The sequence below is a fragment of the Lutra lutra genome, chromosome 2 (genome assembly GCF_902655055.1).
Source record: "Lutra lutra chromosome 2, mLutLut1.2, whole genome shotgun sequence".
Classification (NCBI taxonomy): domain Eukaryota; kingdom Metazoa; phylum Chordata; class Mammalia; order Carnivora; family Mustelidae; genus Lutra; species Lutra lutra.
Genome location: NC_062279.1, coordinates 89,333,759 through 89,346,501, shown reverse-complemented (window position 1 = coordinate 89,346,501; position 12,743 = coordinate 89,333,759). Strand labels below are relative to the sequence as shown.

The 12,743-nt window shown below is 42.7% G+C and overlaps 1 long non-coding RNA gene across 2 annotated transcripts; it reads left to right on the top strand.

Annotated features, from left to right (window-relative positions):
- Window positions 1-508: 508 nt before the first annotated feature.
- On the top strand, window positions 509-5,813 carry LOC125093147 (uncharacterized). 2 transcript variants are annotated; one of them, XR_007125165.1, is made up of 4 exons: window positions 509-854; window positions 1,002-1,605; window positions 1,696-1,768; window positions 5,011-5,813. It is a non-coding gene; the product is annotated as an uncharacterized LOC125093147 (long non-coding RNA). The 2 variants fall into 2 exon arrangements; XR_007125164.1 differs by having other exon boundaries at window positions 509-1,605.
- The last annotated feature ends 6,930 nt before the right edge of the window (window positions 5,814-12,743 follow it).

Below are 12,743 nucleotides of genomic sequence, written 5' to 3'. Positions count from 1 at the left end.
ATGGATATGAAATGGACTGGAGACTAGCTTTATAGCACATAAGGGAAAACAGCAACAGTGATTGAGTAGCCCCTCTCCTCCCTCCTTCCTTTTGTTCTTCCTCTTACGCTTTCTCCTTCTTTTCAAACAATCTAGTTGGTTGGGTTTTTTTTATTTTTTAAGATTTTATTTATTTACTAAAGAGAGAGAGTGAGTGAGAGAGAGTGTGAGAGGGCAGAGGGTCAGACTCCCCACCAAGCAGGGAGCCCAATGTGGGACTCAATCCCGGGACTTGGGATCATGAACTGAGCTGAAGGCAGTTGCCCAACCAACTGAGCCACCCAGGCGCCCTCAAACAATCTGTTTAAATAGGGCCAAGTGGATAAGCAGAATAAGGAGAATTCGAGCAATGAGCGCAGGGAGTATCCCAGCTATGCTTTTCACAACAGTAAAGAGAAATTCTTTCATTACCCTGGGAGAGATTCTACATCAAATTAGAGTCTTCAGGAGAGGAGAGGCAAAGAGAAAGCATTACCAAATCAACACTATTTGAGTTAAAGGTGAAGTAGTTCTCTGTCAAGGGAGCCCTTAAAAATTATTCCACCTAGGGCTATTTGAAGCTATTTGGCAAAACCAACTAAAAAACAAACAACAAACAGACTACAAAAGTAAAGATGAAAAATTACCTCCTCCCAAAATATGGCACTAAGTAGTTCTGGCCATAGCATGACCTTTCCCAATCTGTTTTTCTAGTGCATTGGAGTGGAAAAGTCGAATTCATCAGAATTCCCTTCGGGGAGGGTGCTGTATTTGTACAGAAGACAAGCCTGTGGAACCTGTGTATGTTGGAAGCTCAGAAATGGAGAGTGTCTGCTGTGGGTAAAATGCCCTGTGTAGGACAGGGAGATAGGTCTTGTGGTAGATTCAGAAAAGGAAGAGAGGGAGACAGAGAGGGGATAGATGGAGGATAACAAAAGCCCACGAGGTGACATCTCTTTAAGACTACCACCACCACTCCTCAGGCAGATCTACTGGAAAAAATCATGAAAGGCTTGAGGTGAGTGAGTTGAAAGTGGTGGAGGGACAGATCTCCCGTCCAGGATCTCCTGGGGGCTGATCAGAGATGGACCTGAAGGGAATGGAATGCCGAAGGCAGAGGAAAGCACGAGGAGTCGAGAGGACATCGGACCCTCGCAGACCGTGATATTGGGGTTTGGATCAAGCTTAGCCAACTCTTTGAGGGGCCAGGTGCCCAAATGACATATAGGTAACACATTATTTGTTTGTCAACTGAGAAAAGAAGCAGAGCAGAAATAAAACAAAAGTATTTATTTGGGGGTCTCAGAATTGCCATTCAGGGAGCACAGACATGGGTAGCAACCCAAATTGTGTGCCCCTAGGGAACAAAAATCAGGGGTTTTAAAAGACCAAAGAGAGTGCTTCTATGAGTTGTTGACAAATAATTTTGATTGGGGTTGGGGCAGACAACTAACCTTGGCCGAACATAATGGGTTGCTAAGGCTGTCACGAAGCAAAGCAGCAAATCACAGGTGCTCGTGCCGTCTTTGGGATCTCTGCAACTTGGACCAGTTCAGTAGTTCATGGCTCCGTCTGCTGAGAACATGAGTAAGGCTCACTTCCTTAATGGCTCCTTGACATGAGTGCCACCATTTCACTTCATCTTTCACAGTTTTATTTTGTGCTTTTGCTTTTCAGCTTATTGAGGCTGCTTTGAACGAGGGTGAAACCCCCAGTTTGATCTCAGATGAAACCATCATCTTAGAACCAGGTACGCCCCTCACAGTTACTGCCAAACTGGGAGACGCCTAGAGGACGAAGAGGGGGCATGAGCTGTAAGAGCTTCAGAATTCAACCTGTGTCGCAGGGAAATTAAGGACACTGCTGAGGTAGTGATTACAGACTGGGATAGGGGAGTGAAAGGTACAGTTTAAGAGAGAATATTTCAGACAAGAAGCCCAGCCATACCCAGTGTGCTACGAGCTTCCTGGAATCCCAAAGTCCAAGAAACTCTTGATGACCTCGGAGGCTGGGTGTTGCTATCCCCCCTAGCCCTTATCCTACTTTACCTACCTAAAAAGGATTTTCAAAAGACTGATTGGCTTCTGTGGAGCTAGTGATCAGGCACATACAGGGAACCCTGGTCTAGGCTCCAGTTACTAAAGACAATTTGGAAGAAAACAAGGATAGGACAGAAGGCTTTGGAGTTCTAAGCAGAGCATGCCACTGACATAAAGGAAAAAATGGCCATAATATAAAATGGGCCAGGTCCAGCACTGGGAACTGGCAGTGACTCAAAGGCAACTACACATTTCTACTGGTGACAGAATGCTTGCTAGAATTTGAGAGAAAATTGCTACAACTCGTATGCCAGTTTGGAGGCTATGCACTAATGGGAACTTGGAAAGGTCTCTACATACGTGTCAATATTCAAAGGACTTTTGCTGTGAGAGATGGCAGGGAGCATAATTTGGAAAACAGGGCCAGTTGGAAGACATTGCTCTCATAGTGATTTAAGTAAAACATTATTGTAAAGATCAAGTTCCAAGGATCTCTTTCCCTGCCCCACCCAAGGTGAAATGGTACACCATTTCAGATTCAGAAGTAATATAGAGGTGACTCAGTCCCCCTTGCTGCCCCTCATCCCTGATAGCTAATTGCACATCCATGTAGAACCAATGGCTGTGTAACCAATAAATGGTGTTCCCATATGTAAGTCCTTCACCTAAGAAACCCCACGCCTTGCAGATTTGATTCTTGGCTCTCTCTACATATTCAGCAAAGAGAACATGTCCTTACTTCTGGTCTCTCCTCTGGCACTCTGTCCTAGACCAGAATATTGCTTCCTTTGTACAGATCTCTGGCGGGAGCACAATTACTATCTTAGGTAAGGATTCCCTACTCTTGCTCCTGGACCCAAGCCATAAAGAGAGGGCATCCAGATGAAAATCAATATTTATGGCCTTAAAGGCCCAAATAACAACGTTCAATAAACATTAGCAATATGTAAGGTATAACGAGTCTTTCTCCAAGGTTCCAACACCTGAAAACATAAAAATCTGAGGAATACACCTAAAACAAAAATGCAGTATACAAAATACTCTAAAATAGTCCCAACTTGTGCCTGGCAAGTGTTTTGCTTGAATCCCAGCCTTTCTGATATTTTTCTGTCCTTGAAATAGTCTCAGGATCGTTTCCAAACAGTCCTTGCTATGGCAGGCCAGATGGAAAAAGAAAAGAAAAAAAAAAAGAAAAAAAAAAAGAAGAGAGGAGAAGAAGGAAGTCACCTTCATAATGTAGATTACAAAATTGAATCAGCTAAAGAGCAGTGATCTGAAAATGTCCTAACTTGCCTGACAGTTTTATCATGTAAAGGGAGTGACTAGGGGAATTGCTACTCTGTGGCGAACTCTGACCAACAGGGAGGAATTTGTTGTTGAAGTGGAAATGACAACACTTTCTGGAGAAAGTTATATGTCACTCAGGATTGGAAATCTACAGCGTGAAGGAGCAGAGTCTCAGGGAAGCACACAGTGGCTGTCTTCAAGTATTTGAAAAACATCCATGTGGAAGAGAGACTCAGATTATTTTATTTCTCCCTAAGAAGTAGAACTGGCGGGCGGGGGGCGGGCGCCTGGGTGGCTCAGTGGGTTAAAGCCTCTGCATTCGGCTCAGGTCATGATCCGGGGTCCTGGGATGGAGCCCTGCATCGGGCTCTCTGCTCAGCAGGGAGCCTGCTTCTTCCTCTCTCTCTGCCTCTCTCTCTGCCTGTCTCTCTGCCTACTTGTGATCTCTCTCTGTCAAATAAATAAATAAAATGTGTTTTTTTTTTTTTAAAGAAGAAGAAGTAGAACTAGGTCCAGAGCACCTGGGAGGCTCCATCGGCTGAGTGCCCCGCTCTGGATTTCAGCTCAGGTCATGATCTCATGGGTCATGCCATCGAGCTCCATGTCAGTCTCTGTGCTCAGGGAAAGTTGCTTGAAGGTTCTCTCCCTCTATGCTCCCCTCACTCTCTCTCTCTCAAATAAATAAATAAATCTTTAAAAAAAAAAAAAGTAGAACTAGGTCCAATGAATAGAAACTACAGGGGAATAGATTTCAGTTGTTATAAAGAAATAAGTTTCAAATATACTCATCATAATTTAGAGATTTGATAACTATAATGATCAGAGCCATGTTTGGGGGTTTTGTTTTGTTTTTAATCTCATATTACAGAAAAGTAGAGAAGATTATTATTAAGGGTAGGGGTTCTGTGTTACTAGGGGTGTCTCTAAGCTATGGCTGGAAAGCCCCTTGGTCAGAATTGGTCCTGTGAGCACTGGGAAGAGTATCAGTTAGTTATTGCTACAAAACAAACCACTCCAGAGTATACTGGCTTAAAACAAAACTAATTTAAATCTGGGGGTCAGTGCTTTGAGCTAAGTTAGTTGGACAATTCTCCTGATCTTGGCTAAGTTCAGTCAACTGCTGGGTCAGTTGGGAACTGGGACATTGTCTGCTCTGACGTTGATCCTGGAGCTGGCTAGCTTCCCGCAGCAGAGAGGAAGGTCCCAGCAGAGCAAGACGAAGTGTGCTAAGCACTAGCATACCGTCAAGTCACAAGGTCAACCAAGATTCAAGAAGTGGGGAAAGAGACTTCACCTCTTCACAGGAGGAGATAAAAAGTCATATTGACAAGGGTTGAGGCACAGAGAGGAGTGAAGGATTGTAGTCATTTTCACTGTCTTGATAGAAAGTCACTCAAGGATGTTTAGCAGAAGAATAATGCAGTTGAATAAGCCTTATAGAATGATCGCCCTAACATTATGTTGAGAGCCATTGTTTTAACATCCCTCAAATTATACCACAGAAGACACACACGTTCTAGACAGTCTTCACTTTCCATGGTTCCGATATGCACAAAATTCAGTTACTATGGGTTTAAGCTCAACAGCATCATTCGCCAATGCTCTGGCAGCAGGGTCTAGTTACCGCCTGATTATATAAGGTATCAACTCCATGCTTGTTCTTTAGTCCACAGATCTCTGTGTAAGTCACAGATGCCCATGACGATCACTGACCCGTCACATCACTGTCTTCAAAGTCTGTCAGTGATCGGTCACTGCTCATCTGTAATGTGGGTCACGTGCAGCCAGGAAAGCATGTAGTTGTGGAAGCTTCTCGTCTCCCGGTAATAAACCCATGTGATACTTGGTATAATACAAAAACATATCATTGAAAGAGGGAATTGGCCAAGAAAGATGAAAGTACCAGCCAAGAAACAAAAAGCGGTAACCTTCGATGCCAAATTCAAATGAAGCAGAAGGGGATCTCTAAAGAAATAGCTGACCACGGGCCTGGTGACATTACGTATGCAGCTAGAGGAACGGAGCAACAGCAAACTTGTAGCCATAAACGAAGAAAGTCGTTTTGACGGAAAGGAAAAAGATGTCCCAGGGGAAATGACAACAGAAAAAAAAAAAATCTTTTATGTTAATGCAATTCTCAGAGCTATTTTATAACACTGAAAGCACGAAGGTTAATATGTGGATCCCAACTTCAGAAAGAGTATGGGAATTAGTTGAAGTGGAGAAAAGACAGTCGTTCACATCATAAATTATACGATGAGGAGAAGGCAAGTGCTAGTCAAAATCCCTGTGATAAGTTTTTTATAAATCTCCTAATACTCAACCTAAGGCTTTAAATTCAGTGGACTAAATAAATATTAGTTTTACTGTTCTTTTTCATTTCTATATACATTTATAACCAACAGTGAGACAATTTTTAATGTTTTCACAAAAGGTCACAGAACAGTTGTAATTCTTCCCATTGATTATTAAGAATGCTTGGCACGGGGGCGCCTGGGTGGCCCAATGGGTTAAAGCCTCTGCCTTCGGCTCAGGTCGTGATCCCAGGGTCCTGGGATCAAGCCCCACATGGGGCTCTCTGCTCAGCAGGGAGCCTGCTTCCCTTTCTCTCTCTCTGCCTGCCTCTCTGACTACTTGTGATCTCTGTCAAATAAATAAAATAAAATCTTTAAAAAAAAAATAGAATGCTTGGCACAATTTCGGTCTGCATAATTATTTTTATGGTCCCATAGTAGTGTGCAAAGGGAGGATTGCCTGTTTAAGAAGATTCCTTATCAGTTAATGATTAGTTCCTTATCAGTCAATCCAAGTTTGAAATTGTTTTGGGTGTAGTAACTCTGTAATTAATAAACAAAGAAAAACTTGGATGTTAGGAAAACAAATTGAGTTTTAGTAGTAAAATTATTATTTTTTTTTAAAGATTTTATTTATTTATTTGTCATAGAGAGAGAAGCGAGAGTGAGCACAGGCAGACAGAGTGGCAGGCAGAGGCAGAGGGAGAAGCAGGCTCCCTGCCAAGCAAGGAGCCCGATGTGGGACTCGATCCCAGGACGCTGGGATCATGACCTGAGCCGAAGGCAGCTGCTTAACCAACTGAGCCACCCAGGCGTCCCAGTAAAATTATTTTTAATTAGTAGTAATCCCAAGGGTAGGAAAGGAATAAATGAAACAAGATGGGATCAGGAGGGAGACAAACCATAAGAGACTCAATATCACAAAACAAACTGAGGGTTGCCGGGGGGAGGTGGGGAGGGAAAGGGTGGCTGAGGGAAAGGTATGTGCTATGGTGAGTGCTGGGAAGTGTGTAAACCTGATGCTTCACAGACCTGTACCCCTGGGGCAAATAATACATTGTATGTTAATAAAAAAATGAAAAATTAAAAAAAAAAAAAAAAAGGAAGTAATCCCAAGGGCGCGCCTGGGTGGCTCAGTCTGTTAAGCATCCAACTCAGGTCATGACCTGAGACGGAGTCCTACATTGGGCTCCATGCTCAGTGGGGAGTTGGCTTGAGATTCTCTCCCTCTGCCCCTCCCCCTATTCATGTGCGCTCTCTCTGTCTCTCTCTATCTAAAAATAAAGTAAACAAATATCTTTAAAAAAATAATTTTAAAAAATCTTTTTAAAAGTGTGAAGTGCTTTAAGATCTACTAAATTACTCCCAGAAGGAACACTGAGGATATGCTTTTCCCTAAACATTACTTCAGAGACAGTGGTAATGACGCAAAATGAGCAACAAGAAGAACTTTATCAAGAATAAAGGCTTTCTGCTTCAACACAAAAATCTGTTACACCTCATCAAAAATGATAGCTTCCAATTCTTTGGAGGCTGCCAGTGCTTTGGGGAATGGGGGCTCACTACCAACCTTGGAACAAGCATACTCTCTTTGTGTTGGTCCCTCTGATCATCTGAACTAGAGGATTAAACAAAAATATCTCAAAACCAATTCTTCCATTACCCTCCTATGCCCTTATGGTCTGGTCCAAAAATGCCAGTTGTGAAAGCATTAAGGGTAAACATCAAACTGTGTGCCCAACAAACCAAGCTCATGCATCCAAAAAAATGTTGAAAAAGATAAATGGTTAAACCATAGCTCTCCTCCCTCCACAATTAAATGGATAAAAATGAACATCTCTCTTTTTTGAGAAAAAGAAGAGGAAAAGAAGAGACAGGGAAAGGACAAACATGGGCCTTGCATGTGTTACAGGTGTTTCTTCTGAGAGTCTCTTCATACTAAATTACCCTAGCAAACTAAATCTGGACTTGTTTTAAGGTAATAAGAAAACGGCCATATTTGTTTTTGTTTTTTGTTTTTAAGATTTTATTTACTTATTTGAAAGAGGAAGAGAGTGAAAGAGCACAAGCAGCGGGAAGCAGTAGAGGGAGAGGGAGAAGCAGACTCCCCGCCCAGCAGAGAGCCGGATGCAGGACTCCTAAGACCCCGGGATCATGACCTGAGCTGAAGGCATATGCTTGACCGTCGGAGCCATCTAGGCACCCATATTTGTTTTTTGAACAAACACCTACACTGTGCCAGACACTGTCCTGAGCACTTTGTGAATTTTCACTCAGGGAAGCATATCAACAGTTCTTTCAGGTTTTCCTATTTCTCTCTCTTTATAGATGTAGAAATTGAGGCACAGCAAGGTTAAGTAACTTGCCCGGTATCACATAACAACTAAGTAGCAAAGCTGAAATTTGAGCCCAGGTAGACTCTTCACCGAGTCTGTGCTGTTTGTCACTGGACTATGACATGTGATTGTTTCCACCCAAGGTTTAGTTTGCTGTGTTTTTATTTTACTTATCTGATCCCTCCCACTGACTTGTTTGTTCTGCTGAAACTTGGAAAACATTATCATCTTTACCCCTGTATAAGAACTTGTACCTGATGGCAGATCTATGATTTTCATTCAGTTCAATGGTCCGTGAACTTTGGGTGAGATCGCATTCTACATAGGACATAAATGTGCCTTTGTTTCTTGAAGAAAGAGAGGATAATTTTTATAAACTGACAGTCTTTGAAGAAATAGTTATATTTGGGGTGCCTGGGTGGTAGAGTTGGTTGAGCTGTGGACTCTTCGTTTTAGCTCAGGTCTGATGTCAGGGTCCTGGGGTTGAGCCATCCATTGGGCTCCATGCTGAGCACGGAGTCTGCTTGAGCCTGACCCTAGCTGGATCCCACAACCCTGAGATCATGACCTGAGCTGAAACCAAGTGTCAGAGGATCAACCAACTGAGCTATCCAGGCGCCCAATAAAGAAAATCTTAAAAAAAAAAAAAAAAATGTTATACTCTCTCAGTTCTGATGTTAATATGAACCAGGCTATGTGCTAAGCACATTTATGAGCAGTTTCTCCCGAGCAACACACAGCTCTAGGAGGTAAGTACCATTATAATGTCCATTTCATATATTAGAAAACTAAGGTTAAAGAGGTTAAGTAAGGCTCTAGGGCAGCGGTGCAGGCTGGGTAGGGGCAACCGAGAGTTCCTGATGCCATCTCCCAGGAACTTGGGGAGCTGCGGCAGCATTGTGCTGGGTAGGGAGAGGCAGATCACAGGGACCCCTGCCTCCCCCTGCAGTTCAGGCATGAGAAAGAGGCTGGAGGGAGTTCAGGGACCTGGGTTCAAGTCCTATTTCCGCCAATACCTCACTTTGCTGTTGTTGGGCCTCAGCTTTTTAGTCTAGGAAATGAACACCGTTCTCTGGGTCCTTCCTTCCACAGGTGGTGGTATAAAGGCACAGAAGCTCTTCAGAAGTCGCAGTCTGCAGCCTTCGAGTTCACCCACAGATGGCAGGGAACAGCAGAGGGGTCCGGGATCCCCTGGGTTTGGAGCACAGCCTGGAAGGGCAGGTGTGTAATCAGTATGGAGTTTAAGAAGGGCCCTGCTCATCTACTCCCAGCAGGAATTTAGGACCCTCAGCCTTGAGTCTTGACTTTACAGATGCTACATTTGGAAGTGAGGAGTCCTTGGACCAGAGGAGGCATGAACCTGGGTTCCCACACCCACTCGCATGGGCAAATCGCTTTCCTTCTTTGGGTCCCAGTGCTTTTGAGCTCTAAGGGAGAGCTTGAACCCTAAGTCTGAGAGCTTGAACCCTAAGTCTGGCTCCCAGGATTCCTAAAGCCTCCACCATATATCTGAAAGGAGGAACAACAAACTGACTTTCTGTTCTTAATCTGTCTGTGGTTCTAAATTATACAAGTAACATTGTGAGCGTTTGACAAGAGCCTCTTCCTAAGACAAAGGGCTGAGTGGGAACTACCCATTTCCTACCCGAGGGCCTGGTCTGTTTTAGCCTGGTCTGGGACAATCTTTCCAGATGGAAAGATGGAGGAGAGTATTAACTTGGAGGAGAGTATTAGCAGACTGCGACTTCTGAAGAGCTTCTGTGCTACTAAAAGATGGAGGAGAGTATTAGCTTGGAGAGTAGACTCTTTAGATCGGTGGACAAACTAAGACCAGGCCCACCTGAGTGGTTTTCACATGTTTTAATCACTGAGAAAAAATGAAAAGGATACTATTTTGTGACATGTGAAAATGATAGGAAACTGAAATTTCAGTATCCATAAATGAAATATTTGGGGGAACACACACACACACACACACACACACACACACACACACGAAGAGGTTAAGTAACTTGTTCAAAGGGGCAGAGCCAATAGATGTAGAGCATGGACTTGAAGCCAAATTTCTCCGAATCTGAAGATCATTGTTTTGTCCACAGCCTATGTCATTCTGTGTCATTTTCCACGATGGGTTATTTCCTTACAAGAATAGTCAAAGAAATGGGGCGCCTGGGTGGCTCAGTGGGTTAAGCCTCTGCCTTCGGCTCAGGTCATGATCTCGGAGTCCTGGGATTGAGTCCCGCATCGGGCTCTCTGCTCAGCAGGGAGCCTGCTTCCTCCTGTCTTCTCTGCCTGCCTCTCTGCCTGCTTGTGATCTCTCTCTGTCAAATAAATAAATAAAATCTTTAAAAATTAAAAAAAAAAAAGAATAGTCAAAGAAAGAGCTTGGGGAACAACAGAAGCCAGGTGCTGTTTTACAAATAAAATTCTTCCCCTGAAAAATGGTAAGCTACACAGTGACTAACCACTGATAAATAAATACTAGAAAACAAAATTTAAATGGAAGTTTTAAAATCAAACTGTAATGCAGCATCTCTTCAAAGGCGTAATTGTCACTAATATTTCTTACCTCTTCCAGAGCATTTCTCAGAAAAGACATACACTTTACAAACCCCTGACATGAGTCCTCCTCAACACACTTAACAGTTCTGAATTTTCCAAAATAATTTTTCAGAACCTAGACTGTTTCCATAGTGTTCAATGGCCCCTGTGGGTGTTCAATACTACACTGTTTTCATTGTCTCTGCTTTTCTCTATTTCCCATTATCAGTGAATGAAGAGAACACTTCAGGAAATAGGCCCTATACCCTTTCAAGCATAATGTCCTTGAAAAGAGATAAAAAGAGAAAGCCAAAGGAAAGAGTGTATGTTAAATGGATTTTAAACACTATCCCTGATGTTTTTTTCACGATGGATTGAATAACTTATAATTTGGAGGCCATTCTACATGTCTGTTTATAATTTGCCTATTTTATTGTAAATAATTTAAATGACTTTCTATATTTATGTCTTTCTTTTTCTAAGTTATTTTACTTATTATTATTACTTTTCTCAGGATCCCAGTGTTCCCAAGTAATTATCTTTGTCTCGTTGTGGAGGGATGTGGGGGAGACAAGGGTTGCTATTTCATTTTTTTCCTCTTCAGTTACAAGTTACTTTCCCCCTCTTCCCCTCTCCCTCCCCCCCAAAAGAGTAGTAACTTTTGAAAAGTAAAAGCTCCATTCGTTTTGGAAGAGTTTGGTTATGAACTTTTAACACAAACTTTACCTGTTCCATTAGGAATTTATCAAAATACACTCAGGGAAATAAAAAAGAAAAACAACACACCTGATTTAAAATGGGATGTTTTATTATATTTCACATTAACCATAAGGTATCTATTTATTAATTCAGCAATCCTTAATTCTCAAATTTTCCTCAAGAATAACTCCTTTGTGTTTCTCCCCTACTCCAACCATGGCTTCATGTTTTTTTAAAATTTTGAATATTCAACAAAATACATTTTTAAGTAATAAAGAATTTCCTCCATTTTTAGGTGTTGGGCACGTTACCCAAAACTGCATTCCTCTCCTGCAGTCAAGCCAAAAGTCACAAGCAAGCCGAAGAACAGGAAAGGGAAGGGTATACTTGCAACATGCAAAGGAGAACGCTGGGTATTTCCTAAACAGTGTCTCCTTGAACAACAAAACTGGGTAAGTGTTGAGCTAAGGGTGCATACATATACATGAAGGAGCTTGAGCAAGGGGGAGGTCAGCATGGAATTGGGGCATCATCAACTCTCTGGCTCCCACTGGTCTGGTATCTGAGTGCTCACAGGAGGTTCAGTCCTGCAAAATTAACTCAAGAATGTGTGTCAGCTCGGTCTCTACCTTTGAACCAGCACTGAGAGTTTTACTCTTGATTTATTGTCCCTGATATGATTAGATTATCTCCTGGCCTGATAGCGGCTGTTTGTTCTCACCTTCTCTTGTTCTTTTAGAGTCATTGACTACTGAATCATTGCAGGTCTATTCTGCAATTTCAGCCTGTCCCAGGAAGTTCTGCAAGAAATGCGCTTGGGGCGAGGAGTGCCGGTCAGACGTAGATCACAAGGTGGGGGGATGGGGGCTCAAATGACTTTTCTTATGTCAGAAAGCTATGTGTCATCTTTCTTTTTCTGGGGTCCCCTGACTCTTTCTGCCTACAGACAGAGGGATGTAAGTGCTGACCATGTAGTTTTCCCCTCAAAGCCATGGGTCAAGCCTGCACAGAGGGTAGAGAAAGAATGAAGCATTAAGCTGAATTGAACTGAGTATTATTTTTTTTAAGATTTTATTTATTTATTTGAGAGAATGAGAGAGAGAGAGAGAGAGAGCATAAGAGGCAAGAGGTCAGAGGGAGAAGCTGACTCTCTCCCCCTCCCCGCTCCAAGCAGGGAGCCTGATGCAGGACTTGATCTGGGACTCCAGGATCATGACCTGAGCTAAAGGCAGTCGCTTAACCAGGCAGCCTGAACTGAGTATTATTAACTAAAATGGGTCTGGCAGGGATTCGTTGAGGCAAGGAAGCATCTTTGCCCTCAAACAGTGGTGAGAAGACAAATAGTTCATCAAGGGCAACCGGAAAATCTCCCTCAACATTCATTTACACAAATCCACAAATACACCCTTTTCTGATGCCTTTCCTCCAGTCTTCTCTTCACTGGCCCAAGATGTCTAAATCAGTTGTTTTTACTTGCATAACCTAAAGTTCACATGAAAGGTTGAAGCATTTCTCTACACATCCCTAAA